The 24,897-nt window shown below is 28.5% G+C and overlaps 1 pseudogene; it reads left to right on the top strand.

Annotated features, from left to right (window-relative positions):
- The first annotated feature begins 4,442 nt into the window (after nucleotides 1-4,442).
- Nucleotides 4,443-19,514, top strand: LOC132937356 (neprilysin-2-like; annotated as a pseudogene).
- The last annotated feature ends 5,383 nt before the right edge of the window (nucleotides 19,515-24,897 follow it).

Below are 24,897 nucleotides of genomic sequence, written 5' to 3'. Positions count from 1 at the left end.
TTTTCTCTCATAATACTGCACAACAGAGAACAGAAGTACAACTTTTATAATTAAAATAGCGGTTCGTATTTTTTAGTCTGAGCGGACCGATGAATTTATTGATTTTACAATAATGCATGTTATTAAATCTTTAATTGTCTCTGTCATTACTTTTTGGACAGTAAAAATGATTTGATTTTCTTGTGTAGTATCTTTTTTGATTTAAAAGTGAATTTAGTTAGTACTCTGACGGGAGATACAATTTGCAGTAGTTTTCAAAAGCGCCGGGAAAAACAAAAAAAAATTAAGGAAAATCGGAAATTTTTACGCAAATTCTGTTTGAAAAAATTGATTTTAGTTTTTGGCGTTTCTCTAAAACAAATATACATGCAATTTTAACTGGTTGTTTATATTAGCATTTTCTATACAAGATAACATTTTCAAAAAATTCAACTGTTTACTTTCCAATTTGTTATTTATTTTTTCTATGAATGTCAATAAAATTTCATTTGTTGAGTAAAAAAGCTTGAAAATGTAATACAAGGCTCCAAATATATTGTCTTATGATATTTGATAAATATTTAAAAATCCATGGTCACAGTTTTTTTTTACAAGCATTTAAAGCTCAAATCTTGACAAAATACGTAAAAATCACGAAAATGTGCAAATTATTTTGAGTTAGAAATTCCTAAATATTTTTCTTTTTTACATCAAACATTTAATACAAAGTTCGTTATAAGGATATGTACCTTCATAAAAAAAATGTCTATAATAAAGTCAAATTAAATTTTTATGAGCGTTTGAAGTTCGAATTTTTACAATATTGGATATTCACTCGATTTCTCAAGTAACGATTTTCTTATTTTGTTGTAATTCAATAACAAACAACCGTAGACACATGATCACAATAATATGTTTATATTATCAATTGATAATATTTATAATTGAATTTCACTTATTATAGTATTATTAAAATAAATAAAGAAATAACTAATATGCAAGTAGGTACTAGTAAATTATAATTTAACATTTCCCAGGATATTAACAATTAATTGTGATTAGGGACAAGTAATTAACTAGTGTGATTAAATATTTCAATACTTATTACTTATTACTACTATATAGTTTATTGGCGGATGTCCACCAGTCGTCGTTACTCGTATCAATTGGGAAAAAATCATAGATTTTTATATAAATTAAATATAGCTTGTATACCTACATTTAATTAAAAGTTAATTTAATTATAAACAAAACATACAAAATATTTATCTTAAGTCCTAAAATAGAAATAGCGTTAAGAATATTTTTCACTATTCCAGTAACAGCTGCTGTAGTTGTGAAAGAAGTTTCAGTAAACATAGCGTGGCAATTTTATTCATAGAACATGAATTTGGTAGAAAAATTTCATGTAACGAAATTATTGATGAACTATCCAGCGTTAAAGCAAGAAAATTCATAATTTCTTTTTTGTTTGTTTTACCCAACATTTATGAAAATTACTGGAAATATTTTACTTTAAGGTGATGACCGACACAAAAAATATAATAAAGAAAGAAAAAAGATACACAATTAACATTTTAAAATCAATAGGTACATCGCTCAAAATCTAAAACTATGTTTTTAGTAACATATTATAATATAGATTTAGTATATTATTCAACATTAGGCGCATAAAAAAATTAATTCTAAACATAAGTCTTATGCGTGTATAAATATTTTACTATTTTGCTATTTGGGGACTGAGAATGAAAAGGTTCTATGTCCACTTTTTTCAAAAATCGTTTTTTTGCATACATTAATTTTGTTTAATATTCAACTGTGGATTTTTTTGTCCAAAACGGTGTTTCTACATACAATACTTAGTGAGATACAGAAAATGAAAAGGTTCTATGTCATGAAAAATAACTGCATCGTGATTATAGTTGTAGTTCGATAGAACTTTTTTATTCTGATAAGTTTACATAAGTATGAAAAGGTTCTATCGTCATATTATTCAATGTTGGTTAGTATTAAAAGGTATTATCAATAATACATGTCAATGATACAATAAAAACAAAAATTACAATAATATCATTCAATATTTTTGTAAAAGTAGGTATAATATAATAATATAGACTAAATAATATTATCTTATTATTAAAAATTATTTAGTATGTTATCAATTTCAATTGCCACCAATATATATTTATAATTTTGTTTTAATGTTTTTGAAGACGTGTCAACGATGATGTGATAATGTGATATTACTTATTATAGTTATAGTATTAGCGGGGATATACATTATAATGTAGTCTCAATCTGCAATATAATTAAAATAATAAAATTAGGCAGGTAGGTACATTAGGCAATTTAATTATTTATTCGCTCAAATTTTTAATAATTGTTTTCGATTAAACATTAAAATAATGTAAAAACAAATGTTATTATAAATATTGATGTTGCATGTTTCGATAACTCTGATAAGAAATTGTAATAACTAATGAGTAATTATCTGATGGAATTAAAAAAAAAAAAAGTTTCATGTATATCCCTCGGTATATCCATTTAGTTGGAAGAATGAAAAGGTTCTATACACAGAACTTTTTTATTCTTATACACTTTTTTCCAGTTTTTTGGGTTTTATAAAATGTGTGGATGTCTAATACTTAATATTAATAATGTATCTGACAATAATTGTATTTATTAATTCATTAAAACTATGGTTATATTCGTAAGATAATCTTAAAAAAAGGTGGATAAGTGGATGTCGCTCTGCTGTACAGTAGGTTACAAGTGGGCCACTGTAATGGATGGTGTTAAATTTGAATTCAATGATATAATATCATTGTATAAGAAAAACGATTCTGAGCGAAAACGGTCAGCAGCCTATGATTTTACCAAGTATATTTGATGATATTATTGTGAATAAAGTAATTTATATATAACCTATTTACGTGGAGCCTTGTTTTAAATTTTCAATCCTTAGCCATAAAAGTTAAAAATTTGATTAATGTTGTCAAAATTTGAACTTTAAATGCTTATAAAAAAAAATTGTGCCTATGTATTTTTGATATTTTTCAACTGCTATTAAAACGATATATCAGGAGCCTTATATTAAATTTTCACGCTTTTTTACCCAACAAATAAAATTTTATTGATATTTATAGAAAAAAAACTAAAAAAATTGAAAACTGACAATCTCCGTAAACAGCTTAAAAAGAGTCAAAATATTTTCAACATTTTATGGTGTATAGAAAATGCTAATATAAACATTCAGTGAAATTTTCAAGTATCTACAGTCATTCGTTTTTTAATTACAATAAAATAAGAAAAAATGTCATGAGAAATCAAGTAAATATCAAATGTTGTAAAAATATAAATTTCAGACGCTCAGAAAAATTTAATTTAAGTTTCTTCTAGACATTTTTTTTTTGATAAAGGTAGACAAACTTATGAGTAATCTTATATTACATATTCAAATCTTTTTTTTTATGAATTCTCAACTCAAAATAATTTGCTAATTTTCGTGATTTTTCCGTATTTTGTCAAAATTTGAACTTTAAATGCTTATAAATAAAAACTGTGACTAAGGATTTTTAATTTTTTTCATCTGCCTTTGAAACAATAACCTAGAAGCCTTCTATTAAATTTTCAAGCTTTTTTACTCAACAGATAAAATTTTATTGATATTTATAGAAAAAAAAACAAAAAAAATTGAAAACTGACAATGGCCGTAAACAGCTCAAAAAGAGTCAAAATATTTTGTAAATTTTATTGTGTATAGAAAATGCCAATATAAACTTTCCGTCAAAATGTCATGTCCCTACGGTCATTTGTTTTAGAGTTACACCAAAAACCAAAATCGATTTTCTCAAAAACAGATTTTGCGTAAAAATTCCCGTTTTTCCTTAATTTTTCTTTTGTTTTTCACGTCTCTTGTGAAAACTACTGGGAAATTTTTACTTTTGACCCCCCAAAGTACCAACTAGATTCACTTTCCTATCAGAAAAGTTACTATTGAAGAAAATCCAAGCACTTTTACTGTCCTAAAAGGTGATGACAGACACAAAAATAAAAAAAAAAATAAAGAACACACATCATTGTAAAATCAATACATTCATCGCTTCGCTCAGAATCTTAAAGATATTGGGTATTAAAGTTAAGAATCGCTCTGCTGAACAATTGGATATTGTGACATAGAACCTTTTCATTCTCAGCCCGCGATATTAAACATCGTTGTATTATGTAAAGGAAGAACTTCATACTATTAGATAATTTACTACACACATACAAATACGAAATATGCATTTCAGTACTTTCTAGATTCCTTGATCTAATTTGTATAATAGGACGAATCATGCACTGTTGTTTACTCACTTGTCATACATTTCACACACACACGCATACTTACGTACGTTTTTTCATATAGTAATAGCTTAGAATAATAATATTGGTGATTGTTCCATTTCAGAAGCCTGACAAACTTGGAACTGAATCTGACCATCGTCACCAGCAGAATGCTATCCTGGTTCCTGGCCCTAGCTCTGTCCATGTTGTACTTGAACCACAGCTGCAATGCGAGTAAGGCGAAAAACTTATTGTAATGACATAATACCGAGCACAATCAGTATTCAGTAACAACGATAAAATAAATAAAGGCTAGATACGTAGTAGTAGGTAGGACAGGTAGGTATGCAAAGCTGGGCAAGTTAGTCATTTTTTTCAACTAGTTGAAGTTAAGTTATTTTAATAAAAAAACTAAGTAAGTTAGAATATAAGTTAGTTTCTGAAACTGTCCAAATTTCTAACCTAGTTAGTTAGAAGTTAGTTTGGTGAAAATAGTAACTTAAGTTAGAGTAGAAGTACTAGAAGTTAGAAGATAGTTTTTTGTTGAAATGTAAATAATAAGTTATCCAACTTAAATTATTATTGATCAAAACTGAGAAATTGAATTAAACACCTTGGAAATTAATTGGTATAATATCACTTATCAGTTATTAGAACATAAAGGGTGAAACAAAATAAAAGGGATATTAGGCATATAGCTATAATGCCATGATTGAAGAACAGCTTTTGGAATGAAAACAAAAATAATAATAATAACTAGTTAGTTTTATTTCTAACGAGTTAGATTAGACTATTTTACACATTAAATTCAACTAGTTAAGTTACAAAGTTTATATGAATTAAAACAAACTAGTTAAGTTAGAAAGTTACTTAAAAAGTAACTTTAACTTTCTAACTAGTTAGTGCCCAGATTTTAGGTATGTACCTAAATATAGTATAACACTCGATACGAATGTGAACCTTTATAAAGTTGTTGCAGCTAATTATGGCCTTAGACGCAGAGGCTTTAATAAATAAATAAATACTATATACGGAGTCGTTCACCATTCAACTAAACATTTTAGTTATTCTTAGTATATTATATTATAATATAATGTGTCATACAGAAATGTTTTCATTGGTTACGTGAAATAGAGTCATGTTAATTTTTTAACTAATTTATTACAAATAATATCAAAATGAGAGCCAGTTAGACGTTATACCTAGTAATATTACACGGCCGTTATTGATGGTGTGCATGTTTATAACAATCGGTTATTACTTATAGATTATATGAAAAAAACAATTTATTTACCTAATGTTACCTAACTTTAATTACTGCGTTTTTATTTAGTTATTATATTATTGTATTCTGTAAATTAGATCAGTTCTTAATTGATTTATAACGCGTTAAGTCAACTATCCAACAGAAATGTATAATTATATCATTTACGTTGCAATGTTGCATACACATATAATATCAATTGTTATAATATTATGCTACATACAAATTAAGGTATAATGACAATTATTTAACTAGATTATACGATTATAATTTACACCCAATTTTGTAATTTTTACAGAGTGCCTTCCGTCGATATCACCTGAAAAAAATGGTTTGGTTGCCAATTCATGGAGGTTGCTCCAGAATAGTGAATACGAAAAAGATAACCTTTTTTGTCTCTCAAAAGGTTGTGTGAAAGCTGGTAAGCATAATTTATTATTGATATACCACTCGATTAATTACTGATATATAAAAAAATTTATAAAACGCTCATGTCGTAGGTATAATTGGTAAATATATATATATCTGTATGCTTTATATGATACCAAAACTGATTAATATTCTAGCCGCTTCCTTAATAAACAACATGGATCGATCAGTAGATCCTTGTGATGATTTCTATCAGTTTGCCTGTGGTAGTTTTATAAAAAACACAATTCTCGACGATGACAAAGAGTCACGAAACGAATTTAAAGTGGTCGACGATGCAATTTCAAATTGGAAGCAAATTATCGTCGCCGAACCCATTCAACCTGATGAACTGAGACCGTTCAAAATGATGAAATTACTGTATAAATCGTGTATAGACCAAGGTATAATGATCTTAGAAATTATAATAGTTAATATTATGAAGTCATATATTTGGGCCTATTTTTCGTGATATACCTATGTTCGAACTGTGAGAGTAAAAGTTTGAACAAACGACCAGATTTTCTGACCTGCATATACCTCTATTATAGAATAAAATGTATAGCTAAAAATACGATAATATACTATAAAATGGATTATCTCAATGGGATTGAATCAGTGATATTTATTATGTATGATTATAATTTGATGAGTATGTATAATATTATAATGATATATATATAAGTTAGCACCTAGATCAATATGGGTACGACAATCAAAATATAGGCTTACAATTATTTGTATTTATTTTAATTCAATTAATTTTAGAATATTAATTAGTATTGCTGTCACAATGTATGAGTATTTTAATTTTTTAATTTTCTTATGTCTCATTGCCTAATGTAGCAGTAAAAATGCTTTAATTTTCTTCTTCAGCATATTTTCTGTTAGGAAAAAGAATTCAAGTGACACATTGGAAGGTCAAAAGTAAAAAAGCGCGTAAGTGGATGTCACTCTACTGTAATGGAATGTATTGAATTTGAATTCAATGATATCATATCATTGTATACGAAACGATTCTGAGCGGGGACGGTTCATTGGTGTGAATATTTTATATTGTTATTATATTTTATTATAGCCTATATCATGTTGATTTAATATTATAAATTACAACAAAATAACTAAAATCGTTATTTTTATTTTTATTTTAATTCGTTTTTATGGTGATAAACAAAGCGTTGGAAATTTAAATCCCATTTTTAGCGGTTTTTTGTAATTTGTCGGTGGTTCTTCTTTTGGCATTAAATATCTATTGAGAAAATCGAAAAATGACCTCTTTAAATCACCATCTTAATCCAATTTGCTAGAAGATAAGATACTAAATGTTGAAATCAAAGCACTCCTCCTGGTAGTAATTTTGTATACAGGATATAAAAAAAAAAAAATAATAATAAACACCATTGTAAAACCACTAGATCCCTCACTCCACTCAGAATCTAATATTAGTTTTCAAAAGCTTCGAGAATAACCTTAAAAATTTAAGGAAAAACTTGTATTTTTACGCTTAACCAGTTTCGACAAAAATGTCGGTTTTTTTTTTTTTTTTTGATTGAAAATTGGTCAACTCAAAAACTGATAACCATTTATAGATACTTTAAAATCTCACCAATTGTTTTTGTATAACAATTTCCCATTCATAATGAAAATATGTTCCTCATTAGTTGTTAATGGTGTAATTCAAAATCAAAAAGTTGTGCGTAAATCCGCAACAACTTTTTACGATCGTTTTAAATTAAAATTTTGATAATTTCGTCCGAATCGTGAAAATTTGAAAATTTTTTTTATTTTAGTTAATCCACGGCAACTTAGGCCATTGGATGGTTTTTAAACGGTGGAGGAAGGAACAGTAGGTGTAAACACGTGTGTGTAGTTTTTGGCAGATTTTCAAGTGGGCACACGTAGGTATCTGCCATGTCCGGTTTGAACCAGCGCTGGTGTGCGTCACATCCGACGCCTTAGTCTGCTCGGCCACTCCGTTCCCCAATTTGCAAATTATATTGTAATTAAAATTAATTTCAACAATTTTTCTTTTCTAAGCTAACTTAAGAGAAATTAATACATAATTTCTCATACGTTTTTTAACCTTTAACAAAAAAAATTAAGTTTACAGCAATATCTAATACATTTTTATGAGTGTTTAAAGTTCAAAGTATTACAACATTGGATAAATAATCAATTCCTCATCCAACAAAATCTTATTTTGTTGTAAATTGTAATTCAAAATACGAATAACCGTAGTTACTTGAGATTTTCATCAAATCTTTTTATTTTAACATATTATATACATGATTAAAATATATTTACTGAATTTCAGCTATTTATAAAAATGTTCAACTTAATGTTTTTTTTAAATTTACCTACGTAAATATCAATAAATTTTTCTTCGTTAGGTCAAAAAGATTGAAAATTTAATACAAGGTTTGAAAAAAAAAAACACCAAACTTTAAAAAAATTTCAAATTATCATGTAATTAAAAGTTTATTAAATTTTAAATTTTAAAACCAGGTTTCTCAAGTAGTTCTTACTATAACCAAATTATTTAAAAAAATATATGAATATGTTAACACTGGTATTTTTTATAGATGTTTAAAGTTAACATTTCGACAAAATTAGATATTGAATTGAATTTTAGTTATTTTGTTGTAATTGTAATTAAAAAATATTATTGGTGGGTCCTTGAAAATTGTAAAGTATGTAATAACGTAGAAATAAGATAAATATAAGGCGACTCCTGTCGATAGTTATATTAAAATATTAAAATTACGCTAATACCTTCCTCCAGGTGTTCGGAGGGCTCTCGAGATCGTGTATTCGAGAATTATATCAAATACACCGTACAATATAATTTTATGGAAAAAAGCACATAGAATGTATTATCTGCAATCAACATAAAATATTATATTATATGCCTTACCTGATTCGCAGTTGTTTGTAGATAATATGTAGGAGTCTTAGGTTTTAGATAAAACAAAGTAATACTTCAAATACACAAATTGAATTAAAGAACGCACTGATTATTGCTCGCATAAGGAGTCCAGTTATCGCTCGTTGAAATCGGTTTTTTGGGACTTGAGAAGTTGTTACTCTGGTAGTTGGTGCTCATGCATTGATTTATGGGACGACGCGAGGATGCTGACCAGAGAGTGGTGGGCTGCTTTATCAAAAAGTTATCGTGGGCCTGGGAACTAGATTATTCTTTGACGTCAGCATAAAATAAAGTCACACACATCCTACGTAATACCGTTAGGTATAAGTGCGTGCCGATATCTTAATTGTCGTTGTTGATGGTTTTATTTGATGCGACCGATTTCTACAAACGACAGTCTGGCCGTTGTTTATTATTCTGTAAAATTTTAGTTTATTATAATGGTGTGTGAGCATATCATTACAAGTATATATTATGATTATATTAATTAATACACACAATGATATAAATAATACGTGATAATATCATAAAATATAGGTACTTTGTAATATAGGCTGACAGACAATCTTTATTCAGAATTGTTTTTTTTGTACAATGGTTGTTTATCATTATATTTAAATTAAATTCATCCATTACACAGTGACCCCTTCTAGACATCATTTAACCAAATTTATTTTGTATTTTTTTTATCAAACACATTATAACATACGATTATAATATCTAGATATAGTTACCTATTAACACGTATATTTGTTTTAAGGTGCCAATGTAATTTTGAACACAGAAATAGGCCTTACAGTAATGACGATCCTGTTCTGTTGAATCAACCAAATTCGATAACTTTTTTTCAATTATAGAAGTAATATTTTACAGGCCACATCAAACACAATTTTTCAGTATTTTAAACCCAAACTTTATAACATGTCGTATATTGCAGACAGTCGTCAAAATAATATTATTTAATATATATATGTAATATAGGTGGGAATATTTCAAATTGTAAATTATTGACATAGGTCAGGCCAGCGAAGCAATATGTGCTGAGGCGACAATAATATTTTCTATATAACACCGCCGTACGCGCAGGCACGGCCCCCCTTTGTCGCTGAGTGATTCGGCGAGGACGTAGCTACGACGTGCGTGTGAAACGCCGATCGTAGTACGGGCTAGGCGATCTGAATTTGCTAAGTGTTTTATTTATGTATGTTTTAATACAATAAAAGTGTTTCCGACCTGAAAACCCGAGTTAAACATTATTTTAGTCATTCTTACGTTATCTTACCTTTTATAGGAACAGCGCCGGGATATACGTACTATGTGTCAATGAAGTTTTATTAAACTGAATAGTGCCAAGGTATATGTAATCTTTGAGTCATTTCAACTAGATAGGAACGAACTAAGAATTGACAAGCGCCTGCCATCGTACCTCAACGAGTTAACAGTGCCATTCTAATTAACTTTAGAGAGTGTCATTAACTAGAGAATACGAGGGTAAGGCGATAGTTGGTTTACCGCGTATTGTCTAATACGGGTGATACCACAAACATGTCTTCAAAAATAATACAATTTACAGTTTACTTATAAAATATATTACTATAAAATAATGGTGTATATACCATTATTTGATATAAAATAAAAAATCGGAGTTCGATGAGGCCTGTAAGTAGTCTTATTATTTCAGATAAAATAATAGTTATCAAAATCCGACAATTTTACAAGGCCTGAGAATTATTCCCGTCAGTTAATTTTTTTCGATATAATACACCCTATCAACCCACCTCCTCCCTCTCTAAATAGGTATCGGGTAGTATATTTTGTGGAAAAGTATTATAATTAAGGTGGCAACTAAAATATAAACTTATATTTTCAAATTTTATAGAACTGCGGAAAATTTTAAAAACTGGCACCAGGCACTTGAATTTGTAATCTTTTAGTATTTACATATCCGATGATCGTTTTTACTCAATATGTATTAAACAATATGTCGTTTGTATATCACTCAAATCAGTTCTGTCGCAAAAAATACCAATCACACAATTTAACCTAGATCATGATTTCACCACGTAATTCAGAAACACCGATAATATCAAATAACCACCATAAACTTTATGTTAACAGAACGCATAAAAAAAATAGGCTTGCAGCCGATAAAGGAAATACTGAAAAGCATCGGTGGATGGCCAGTACTGGAAGCTGAGAAATGGAACGAATCGAAATTCACGTAGACGGACAGTATGCACAAATTAATAGTGCCGGAAAAGATAGGGGGCGTGGACTACTTCATCAAAATACGTGCTCTAGTACATCCGAAAAATAACACGAACTCTATTCTATATGTGAGCTATCCTCTACTTTATCCATTAATAAAATACCATTCTATTCAACAGAAAACAAAACCAATTACCTATTGTCGTTATGTGCAGAGTCCTGGTTTATAAACATTTTCGTATTCACATTATGCGCAATGTGTTTGCACGACTATGAGGGTTTGAAATAGGAGCGATTAAAATCACACTGATTTCATAGACTAAATTGTATTTGGAATCTTATATATAAATGTGAAAATGAAAATCTTTGAGGTCTATGTTCTCGGAAACTACTGAACCGATAGTTATGAATTTTTTTTTAAATTGAAGAGCTCATTGCGGAGAAGGTTTATGACATTTGATCGATTCTCTAACTTAATAAACAAAGGAGTTATTAATTATTATAAATAATGGTAATAATGGTTACGTAACAATAAATAATAATAATAAATCAGTATTATTCTCAACTCCTATAACCCATAGCAACCATTAATAAACAACAATTTCTATCGTAAATCTCAAAATTATTGAGATTATAATTATAATTATAATTACAACTTCGTTGCCCGTTAAATGTATCAACTCTATATGACTCAAATTTTGTTCAATTCGTTATTTAATATTTGGTGTATAGTATTACACTTTTAGTATACTCTTTCTTAATGTCCAGCCTTGCACTCTATTAAGTCTTAATAAATAATATATCAACTATATCCTCTTCGTAATATAAACAAGAATTAATGTGCTTATGTGTCGATCAAAAATTTATTTGAAAATAATGAAATAGTAAAAATAGTTAGGTATGTATAGGCACATTGTTCACAATAATATAATATATAATCTATATTATCTATCGATATAAATGTGAAATGAAAATCTCTCTACCGACCAAACTCTGGAACTACTTATTAGAGCTTCTTAATTTTTTTTAAACGCATGAGTATATCACTTATGAAATAAAATTTAAGGAAAACCCACCGGAAATGTAGGAAATCTGAAAGTCAAAAATACAACAGTGGTGCCATTTGTCCAGAAAAAAATAAACTAAATAATAAAAAATGTAGTTAATTGTTACACATTAAAATAATAATAGTGTATTATATTATATTGGTTGCTATTGGTTAATCGGACATGTTTGTTGATTTGTATTATTATTTTTTGTCAATATATATAATAGGTATATTTATAAATAATGTTTGTGGGTAGATTAGACCTCTGGGAAGAAGATAGGCTAAATTAAAAGGGTTAAATTTGCTTGAGGAACACAAACACACAAAAAAGGTGGGTAAGTGGATGTCGCTCTGTTATACAGTAGGTTACAAGTGGGTCACTGTAATGGATGGTGTTAAATTTGAACTCAATGATATAATATCATTGTATAAGAAAAATGATTCTGAGCGAAAACGGTCAATTAGCCTATGATATTACTTTTTTTTTGATAAGGGTAAAAAATCTTATGAGGAATCTTGTATTAAATATTAAAATCTTAGATTTAAAAAGAAAATTTTTTATGAGTTTCTAACTCAAAATAATTTGCAAAGTTTCGTCATTTTTACGTATTTTGTCGATAATAGAACTTTAAATGCTTATAAAAAAAAATTGTAATTTCTAATTTTTTTCATCTGCCTTTGAAATAATATACTAGGAGTCTTCTATTAAATTTTCAAGCTTTTTAACCAACAAATAAAATTTTATTGATATTTATTGAAAAAAAAACTAAAAAAAATGTCCTTAAACAGCTCAAAATATTTGGAAATTGTTATGGTGTATAGAAAATGCTAATATAAACGTTCAGTCAAAATTGCATGTACCTATGTACCTACAGCAATTTGTTTAAAAGTTGCATTAAGAACCGAAATCGATTTTCTCAAAAACAGATTTTGTGTAAATATTCCCGTTTTTCCTTAATTTTTCTATTGTTTTTCACTGCGCTTTTGAAAACTTCTGGGAAATTTTTACTTTTAACCCCCCAAAGTACCAACTAGATTCACTTTCCTATCAGAAAAGATACTGTTGAAAAAATCTTAGTATTTTTAATGTCCTAAAATAAAAAAAATAAAAAAAAAAACACACATCATTGTAAAATCATAACATAATTTGTTCCACACAGAATCTAAAATAATTTTTAGATCTTAAGCGAAGCGAGGAAACTAGTGGTTTTACAATGGTGTTTATTTTTTATTTTTTCTTACCTGTATGCAAAATTTCTACCAGAAGGAGTGCTTCGATTTCAACACATAGTATCTTATTTTTTAGCAAATTGGATCAAGATGGTACTTTAGAGAGGGCTTTTTTGATTTCTCAATAATTATTTAATAACACGGGAAAAACCACCGATAAATTACAAAACACCGCTAAAAATAGGATTTTAATTTCTAACGCTTTGTTTATCACCATAGAAAAGAATAACAATTTTAATATTATAATATCAATTCCAACTTACATGCTATAATAAATAACAACAATGTAAAATACCCAGACTGACAAACCGTCTCCGCTCCGAATCGTTTTTCCTATACAATGATACTATGTCATTGAATTCAAGTTTAATACAATCCATTACAATATATTGACCCACTTGAAACCTACTATACATCAGAGGACATCCACTTACCCGTTTTTTTTTTAATTTGAAAGAATGTTCAATTCTAAGAATAATGGTATAGGTTTTACGTTTCTACTCAAATTATTCAATAAGTTATGAGAAATTATAAAAGACGCGTGACGCCCAGCTAATCGTAATTGTCTATCTTATACGTGTAAAAGTTCCTCGCTTCGCACGCCGATTTACCAATCAAAACATTTTATTTTTGAAATTTTGTTTACGTATAAATGTGTGCTTTTATGTGTTTAAGACGATAAAAGTATCCGAATTTCAATACAACGTTTAGTTTTTTAAATATTAAAAATCTTAGATGATATATTAGATATATTTGAATTTTTATTTTATATTTAAATGGCTATGACGTGCCTTTTAACAAAAATATCACTTTAAAGATTAATATTTAAAAAATTAAACGTTATATTGAGTTTCTGATACTTTTATCGTCTTAAGCACATAAAATCACACATTTATACGTAAACTAAACTTTAAAAATAAAATTTTTGGATTGGTAAATCATCGCGTTAAGGAGGAACTATTACACGTATAAGGTAGGCAATTATATAGCAATTACGATTAGCCGGGCCCAATGACGTCACGCGACTATTCTACATTAATTCTTAGTAACCCTTAATGTAATAATTTTTTTTACATCAGATTTTCACCAAATCATTTCATATAGCCATAATATAACAATAATATAACATTTAAAAAAATTTAATTTTGTATTGTGTTCTCTTTTAAGTTCTGAACACCATCACACTGAATACCAAAAAACGAATTTTAACTACAAAATAATTTTCAAATTTACACTTTGATAAACTTTTGATGAATCTTGTATACATTTTCAAACCTTTCATATAAACAATTTTTTTATAAATTTCTAACTCAAAATAATTTGACAATGTTCGTGAATTATTGACGCTAACATTTTTTTGACCCAGCGAAAATTGTTTATCAACATTAGTTAGAAGGGGCTTATAGATAATGGTTTCCACCACTATATATAGCTGAAAGGTAGCTTCCTTTTTCACTCATTATAAAGATATTTACTCACAAAAAAGCAATATGTATAGGGTTGCCATTTAGTTAGGTATTATATTACTAATATGATTTGTGGAAATATTGCACATAATAATATTAACTTATTTTGGTTAGGTTATTTTATATGATAAAATATTTATCATTATATTTCTTTCATTCACTGAATGACAGAAAGAAAAAACACATCATTGCAAAATCCATACATAATATCACACTACTCAGAATCTAAAAAGTGAAGGTGTCTATTATAGTTGTTCTATATAATTTTTTTTTATATATTGTACATTTTTTTATAACCATACTATGATAATACATTATTGAATATATTGTATAGTAACAATCACAGTCTCAGTACGGACAATTTACAATGTAGCAAATAGCAATACAATTTAAAACAACTCTGTAGAGCGTACATATATTATTTCCCTTTAGTTAAACATAAATGTTAACCCAGTAGAGTTTACCATATTATGGAGATTTTATTATCGGTATTGGTTACCATAAAATCAGGAGAGTTTACTATTGTCCATATCAATAACGCGTTTAACGGGTGTTGTTGTGTCCGATCGACATTTCAGCTGGACAAAGCGTCCTTAGGACTGAAATCGGAGTACCTGGTCAAGGGCAAAGACCACGAATTCACGAACAAATACTACAGGTACATAGTGGACATTGCGGTACTATTCGGCGCTGACCGGCAAAGGGCCACCAAGGAGCTATGGGAGTCGTTGGACTTTGAGATAGAATTGGCCAAAATAGAAGAGCAATGGAACTCCTCCTATATTGGATATACAACTGTAGAAGGAAATATCCTCAAACTACAAGATTATGTCCCGAGTATACCATGGAAAGAGTTCCTCGACAAACTGTTGAACAAGTCCATACGGCGGGACGACATTATATATGTGTCTTCGTTAAAATTCTTGGAGGACTTGGAAACCCTTCTCAACAAAACGCCCAAAAGGTAAATATTATATAGATATATAACGCAAGGCATAAGATCGTATTATTGTTGTTATTGATGTATATTTAGGTATAATATTTAGTAATTCAGAGGAAGTTATTTAATATACCTCCAAATGATTACTCGGAGAAATGTGATCACTGATCACTAGTTATCAATCGTTATATTTTTTGTACTCTTTGAAATTATTAAATAAATGCAAACTAATATTAAATTGAAAAACGAATCCGTCTGGTTTTCTTCGAAATATTGACATAATTTGGTTTTATAATAAAAACAGGAATAGCCGATGATCTGCGTCAATATGATAGAAATTAATTTTCCAATATATAATTTTCATAATTACGTATTGAATAATTTGATACAATTCGTTCAACATATATACAATATAGAAATTATAATATAATTTTAAAAACACCTGTGTACTTACTTAATTTGATTATTCTATCAGGGTCCAATCGAATTACGTGATTCAGAGATCTGTTATTGACTCCTTAAGTTATCTGACGGAAGAACTGAGAAACAGACAGTACAAGTACAAGAAAGAGCTAAACCCCAATTTTAAAGTATATCCCCGATCGAATTATTGCATGAATATCAGTACTGAGTTGTTTAATTTAGCCACTGGGTCGTTATACGTTAAACGGGTTTTCAATGAAAACGCTAAACAGAATGCTTTAGAAATGGTGAATGGTATCAAGGAGGAACTGTATAAAACATTATCATCAAATGAGTGGATGGACGATAGAACACGGTAAAGATTGACTTTCGGTTGATATAGCACTAAGTAAAAATAGATACGGAGGGTAGACAGTAAAAAACATTATGACATTATTATTTTCGTTATTTCATTTAGGGAAAAAGCGATGGACAAAGCAAAGGCAATGACACATACCATTGCATACCCTGATGAGCTATTGGATGACAGCAAGTTGAATGCGTATTATGAAAATGTAACTAATTCCTTAGGTCCAGACTATAGTGCATTGGAGATTAGAATAAAATGCATGATAAAAACATTTTAAAAATTGTTTTTGTTATGATTAATGAGTATTTAGTTACTACTTAACTTACTAACTATAAGTTTTTTTTCTTAGTTAGAAGTCAACGACCAAGACTACTATACATCATTATTGAATTGGACTAAATTTAGCACTGACTATGAGTTTTCGAAATTGAAATCTTTTAATAAATCAGATTGGGTTTTTCTCAGTGGTACCGTAACAACGGTAAATGCGTACTATCAACTTCAGAAAAACAATATCAGTGAGTAACATTGGAATAATATATACTATTTTATACTATACGTATACTTAGTCGTTAATTATAGAGTAGCCAATCTTGTTGAGTAATAGGTGAAAATGAAAATGAATCTTTTAAATAAAAATCAGAAACCAAAAAGAATTTAAATTTTAAATAATAGTCAATAACATTTAGAAGTAATCGAGAAGTTATTTTCCTGACAATTCCACAACATTTTAGCTGAAGTATTGAGAACAGAGTAAATTCAGAATATAAATAAGAACGCTCAGAATTTCTCCCGCTAAACTCAATACATAATGTATTCGAAATTAAAATAAATTATTAGTATTATTAAATGATCCTTTGTTTACAAACATGTTGAGTTCTATATACTTTATGCAAAACATTTAAAAATATTTTTCACAGTCATAATTTATAAATTATAACACTTTACCTATATAATATTAGTACTTAAAGTTAGGCATTATTACAACCATATTTATTATACTATAAATTATTTTAATTTTCCAGTACTTCCCGCTGGTATCTTGCAAGGTGCGTTCTTCTCTAACGATCGTCCTCAATACATGATTTACGGTGGAATTGGATCTGTAATTGGTCATGAGATCACTCATGGTTTTGATAACGAAGGTAAACAATTTGATAGACATGGCAACCTGGCAAACTGGTGGACGGAGGAGACGAATAAACGCTTTTTGGAAAAGCAAAAGTGTTTCATCGATCAATATGGAAATTACACTGTTCATGAAATCGGTCTCAAGGTGTGTGTGATAAAATAAATTTCATAAGACTACGTTTTTGCATGGATTAATTTTGAAGTTGACTTATCATTTGTTGATAATTTAATAATTCCCGATTATAATGATTAAAAAAAACGTATTCAATTTGTTTGCTTATCTAAATTTTTTGCGCAATACTCTTACCCCGCCACTTCTCAACCCCATATTTTAGATTCTGAGCGGAGCGATGAATGTATTGATTTTACAATGATGTGTTTTTTAAATTGTTGTTGATGCCTGGTTTGGGGCAGTAAAACATCTTCGGTTTTCTATAGCAGTATCTTGTTCGATGGGAAAGTGAATCTAGTTGTTGCATTCGGGAGGCCAAAATTTTAAAATCGATCCTACTATATTATTATTTGTAACAATGACAATTGAAAAATATTTAAAATCCTTAGCACAGTTTTTTTTTATAACATTTAAAGTTCAAATCTTGACATAATACGTAAAAATCAAGAAAATTAACAAATTATTTTGAGTTGAGAATTCATAATTTTTTATTCTTTTTAAATCTAAGATTATTCATAAGTTTGTCTACCTTTATCAAAAACAAATGTCTAAAGAAATTCAAATTAAATTGTTATGAGCGTTTGAAATTCAATTTTTACAACATTGGATATTCACTCGATTTCTCATGTGCGATTTTCTTATTTTATTGTAATTCAAAAATGAATAACTGTAAATACACGACAATTTTACTGAATGTTTATATTTTAATTTTCTATACACAATAACGTTTTGACAATATTTTGACTCTTTGAAAGGTGTTTACCGACATTGTCAGTTTTCAATTTTTTATTTTTTTTTTCTATAAATATAAATAAAATTATTTGTTGGGTAAATAAGCGTGCAAATTTAATACAAGGCTCCTGATATATTGTTACAATAACAGTTACAAATATTAAAAATACATAGGTAGCACAATTTTTTTTTATAAGCATTTAAAGTTCGAATCTTGACATTATTTATCAGATTTAAAATTTAATAATTATTTTGTACAGTTAAAATTTATAAAATGTTCTAGCTAACTTTTTTAGCTAAGGATTGATAATGTATAACAAGGTTCCACGTAAATAGGTTACAATATATAAATTACTTTATTCACAATAACATCATCAAATATACTTAGTAATATCATAGGCTGACTGACCGTCTTCGCTCAGAATATTGAATTCAAATTTAACACCATCAATTACACTATTACAGTGACCCAATTTTAAGTAACTGTACAGCAGAGTGACACCCACTTGCCCGCCTTTTTTTATTGATACCGTTCCATTTAAGGACTATGGCTTAACCTAACTATTAATTTTCCGCAGGTGGATGGCAATATAACGCTGGGCGATAATATGTCGGACAATGGCGGCTTGAAGCTGGTGTACGATGCGTACAGAGTGTGGGCTAAAGGACACGGCGTCGAACCACGGCTGCCCGGGCTCCAGGAGTACACACCACAGCAGATTTTCTGGTTGAGCTATGCCAATGTGTTAAAAGGATACGCTTAAATATCTGAAGAATAGTATGACAGACGTCCATTCGCCTGACCGTTTCCGGGTCAACGGCCCGTTGTCCAACAAAAAATTCTTCAGCGACGACTTCCGGTGTCCGCTGGGCTCCAATATGAACCCGGTCAAGAAGTGCCAGGTGTGGTGAGACCACACTCTCAGACCATCATACATATATTATTATTACTATTACTATTGTTATAATTATTATGTTTATTACTTTTTTTATAACATATTATATGTTTAATAACGCATAACGTTTTCTTAAATATATATTAAAGATTTATTTTATCATAAACATTATGACGTTAAGAACCAAAAAATATGTACAAGTGGGTACCACTCTGCGGTACGGTAGTTCTTGAGTTAGTGTGTCAATTACTCCATATTTTGATAATGGTTAAAAATACACCTAAGTATTACAAAAAAATAACACCTTCTACCTATGACCGTACATTATAACCACTAAATATTCTTAATTGATAATAAAATAAAATAAAAGCAGTGGACTAATGAAAATTTCTAGTAAATAATTGCTTAATATTATAATTATGTTTCTTCTATAGTATAAATGTCTTAAGTCAAAAACTACTAGTTTTTAGGAAGATTAAACAAATCATTCAAAATCGTAGACAATAATGTCTGGGCTGATAATTAATTTAATTTAATATTCATTGTACCAACTTTTATGTTAACTATTAAGTAGAACTTTAAAATCAATTCTTCATTATTTTTAAGTAACTTAAGATAATTGGATTTTTATTTTATATGACTTACGCTGTTAGAGTATGCATTTAAAATTATTACTAAACTTGACTTAAGATATTAAAACCACCTTAAAATTATTTCTGCCTAGACATTTATGTTTTGTACCCAATATAATGTGACTTAAAATATTTAGATCAAAACAATAATTTCACTGATAGTGAGTTATTGTTTTGACTTACGTGATCTGTACCAACAAAACATAAAAATATAAAAATGTTTGATTTTTATAACACTATAAAGTCAATTTTTGACTTAAGTCATTTATATTTTATACCATACGTCAAAGTATTATTCTTACTGAAAAGGTAAATCAATTCCATCTTTGCAACCTTTTTTATTAAATCTATAAAATATAAATTAAAAGTAATAAACTAATTATTGTAGAAACAAGTTTTACTCATTAATACAACCAATACTATTTGTTGCATAGGTTATTATTATGTGAATAAATTTAATTTTGTTAAAATCAAAACTATAGTAATGGCATTTTTTTATTTTTTTAACCTCGCCATCTAAGCCTTTGACTGATAATTTTTTATTTTTTATTTATAAATGGAAGTCCATCTATTACAAATTCCACTTGAAATAATGGAAGTTTTGAAATAAAACTTTCCATACATTCTGTACCGGACTTCATGTGATTTAATAACTGTACTGGGTGTATTTTGTTGGGTGCGTGTTGATCACGGTAAATATATGAATCATCATATTATGCCGACTATATTAGCTAGAGTTAGTATTTTTTTTTTTTGAAACCTGAGAGATTTTGTTAGTGCAGGCGCGGATCTAGAACATATTTACGGGGGTAGGGCCATCTTAAATAAAATTTCGACCTAAGTCTGATAAAAACATTGTACATACCATGTAAGCTAATAGACAAATATTAAATACCCAGTTGATCAGTACAATAAAATATATAAAATTATTATATAATTAATAATAAATGATCACAGAACAAAATCATTTCGTCTATTAAATAATTAGATAAGTAATATAAATTGTGTAACAATTATCGTAATCGACATCGTACATCGTACATTACTCCCTACGTTGAGCACGGCTAATATGCTGAGTGTTAGTAATGCTGACGCGATGTTTAGCTCACATCGTGTAAATAACCGACCTGGACGCCTGGCGGGAGTCAGTTATGATAGAGTCTACAGTGAGGTAGTCGATAGAATATAGTCGGCGATTGATAGTTGGATGGTCAAGAATGAGGAGTCATAGTCAGTGGTCGATAGAGGAACTCGAGGACTGACAACGACCTGAAGAGGACCTGCGGACGACCAGCTCAACCCGCATTTGGACATCGGCACCCACGACACACCATGGTCCGACCGGTAGCCCGGAGTTATAATTTATAAGTATACTTTCAATGTTGTAACTTGTAGTTAATAATAATTATAATACATCAATAACAGATATATATATATATATATATACATAACGTTGAGTACTTGCTTCACATAAGGTAACCCTGATCCCTAGTAATAATATCTCACACCAAGGTCGAGTCTCCGAGACCTCGTTAATATAACTAGAACGACACTGGAACGGGTAAGAGCCCAGGTGAAGAGGAGACGTTACAGTTGGTGGAGGCGCCCGTCCCTGGAGTCCCGATTTTTTTTTTGGAAATTATATTTTGTTTTTTCTCGAGAAAAATTTCGATTCTAAGGTACACCCCTTGTGTTGTGATATTATTGTTGGGTTTCATGTGAATCTTATGTGAAGTTATTGGCCTAATAATTCTTAATGGATGTCAAATTTTACATTAAACGAAATACCAATAATCAGATTGCTAAAGTAACAAAATTAAATATTTTATTTTTAAATGAACACTTTGATTCAGAAATAAATGCAACAGAATTGATCGGCATATTACGACAAATAAATGAGAATAATTTAGGAGATTTTTTTGAAAATTCGAAATTTGGAAAGATACCTTTATCGGCTAGGTTAGTTAAAAAATTTACGCTTTGCACATTATACGAAGTCGAATGTTTAAGTAAAGATGAATTTAATGCACTAACACCAGTAGAAAAAAAAATTGAATTCATAATATCTCAGAAAACGGTATCGTGGATACTTTTGTTAGATAATGTAACATACATTGTGAAGAATTGTCAACCCTCTTACACTTAAGAGATCTCACGAAATCAGCAATAAAAACTTTTAGAGTTGGACTTCTTGATACCGAAGATAAAGATAATTATAACGATAGTACTGCAGATCTTACATTTACTGAAAATAAGTTATCATTAGATTTCAGTAATAGCCAGAAAGATCATTGTGAAAAAAATATTAGCAAACCAGAGTCACAGGTAGAATTAGAAAATAAAGGTACCGATACGGTTAGACCTAAAGACGTGACCCAACAGTTAGAAAATCTCTTAATAGACCAATCACTTTCACCAATTTAAAATACTGAGCAACCGAATAATTTAAAATTTGAATCTGTAGAGGTAAATCAAAATAATGAATTGGACGCTAGTTCAAAAATTGATAATATAGTTAAATTAAATACGAAAAATAAAATGGCAAGACCTCAACAATTTGTACCTAATATTTTCAACGGTTCGGGCGATGAATGCGTTTTAGAATTTTTCGAGTACTTTAACGTGGTAGCTATTGCTAATGAGTTGTCTCCGCACATAAAACTTACTTACTTGCCATTATATTTAAAAAATTCCGCTTATAAATTATACAAGACATTAACAATTAATAACTTATATCCGACTTTTGATGAAATAGAACAAATATTTAAGGAAAAATTTGCATTGCCGGCTAGGAATCGTATGTTAAGAAACAAATTACGAAATAAAAAATTAAAATCGACAGAAACAATATCGGAGTTCTTAGCAGATATTTTATACTTAATAATTAGTCAAACAAATTGCACCATTCCCGAAACCGAGAAAATTGATATAATATTAGAGGCACTAACACCAGAATATTATAACACTGTAACTGTTATGAATAATGACACTTTAGACAACTTGGAAATTAATTTAAAGAAAATAGAAAATTCGAAATTGATGCACACAGATTTTCAAAATATAAGTTCTGTAAATATTGACACTCTTAGGAAAGAAAATGAATTTTTAAAATCTAAATTAAATAATATTAACAATGGTAATAGAAATTTTAACCAGAAAAAGAAATTTAATAATAATATGCATGTGAATAGTCCTAGCCCATATTACAATCTTCAAAATAATCCAAACAACGCATTCAATAATAATATGTGCAATTACGACCCATGCAATAATAACAATAATAGTTATAGTAATCAAAAACAGAATTTAAATAATTCATTTAATCCAAACAACAATTTTAGGTATCAAAACTATAGTGCAAATGATTCATTTATTCCAAACAATTATGTTAATAATCAAAAATTATCACCCAAACAGTACTTTTTATCTAAATAATAATTACAACACAAATAATGAAATTAGACCGAATCAATATATAGATCCTAATAAACACTTCCATCGAAAAAATACATATAACCCTCCAAATCATTTTAATAGTTATAATGGCTATGCACAACCAAAGTGGAATGATAGGTACAAAAATAGGCCTAACCAAAAAAGTCAGCAATATTATAAAAATAATGTGTATAATAGTAATCAAGGTGCAAATTTTAACGAACAAAACGTAGGCCAAAATTATTAAAATCCATCGCATGCTACAAATGGTATCAGTCAAAATAATGTAAACGTAAATAACGTGATGAATCAGCACACTATCGGTCAGGTGCCTGATAATGATACACATAATTTGAATAAAACATATTTTCATAATAATCAAAAAAACTATTAAGGCAAGAGAGAGTGGTTAGAGTCCCTCTGTGCCAGCAAAAAAATTCTAACAATAACATTTCTAGTACAACATTGTTGGAAACAATAATAGCGAAAAAATATAAAAATGACGAAACCTTATTTCCAATTCCAAAATAATTAAAAAACTTAAAAATTGACGATAAGCATAATGAAATTGATATTAATAAAAACACTGACATAGACGATTATAATATAGATAGTTTATTCAATGAAAAAAACCTACAGATATTATTATTTATTTCATTATTTGTATGTTATAGTGTCCGTAGTTCTTACTAAATTATTATTGTGATCCGATATACAAATGTCAAAAATTTAAAACTGTACATAAAACATAAGACATAATTAAGTTAAGATGATTTAAATCAGGAAAACTTTTATAATAATAATAATAATAATAATAATAATAATAATAAAAAAATATTTGTATGAAACTATAACTTATAATGGTAGTTATTATTATTTAATGTTTATCAAAAACAATAATATACCATCATACACTTGTTTAGAAGTATATCACTGCCTATCCAATTGGCAATTAGGTATATTGAATTAATTGGGTAGGTAGGTATAAACTGTAAGTACAAAATTTCAAATAGTACGTATTTTTTTTACGTATTGTACTTGTACATTCAAACTTTAACTATTTAGTAAATATTTATATAATTGCTGCAGTAGAGAATAATATTGTATAATTACACATTATATTTTAATTTAGCCCAATACCATGCCACTCTCAAATATTTTATTTACACAGGGAAATCCGAAACTGAAGAATGATCCTTTAAATTATTTTAATAATAAATCTATGTTTATAATGTTTATTTTGTGTTTGGGTGCATTTAATAACCAATTCAGTCGTAACTCGTATTTCACCACTGTGTGACCGCCGTGTTGTGTTATAATCAGATAATCTAT

This window comes from Metopolophium dirhodum, chromosome 1 (assembly GCF_019925205.1).
Source record: "Metopolophium dirhodum isolate CAU chromosome 1, ASM1992520v1, whole genome shotgun sequence".
Classification (NCBI taxonomy): Eukaryota; Metazoa; Arthropoda; class Insecta; order Hemiptera; family Aphididae; genus Metopolophium; species Metopolophium dirhodum.
This window is presented reverse-complemented; position numbering and strand designations above follow the sequence as displayed.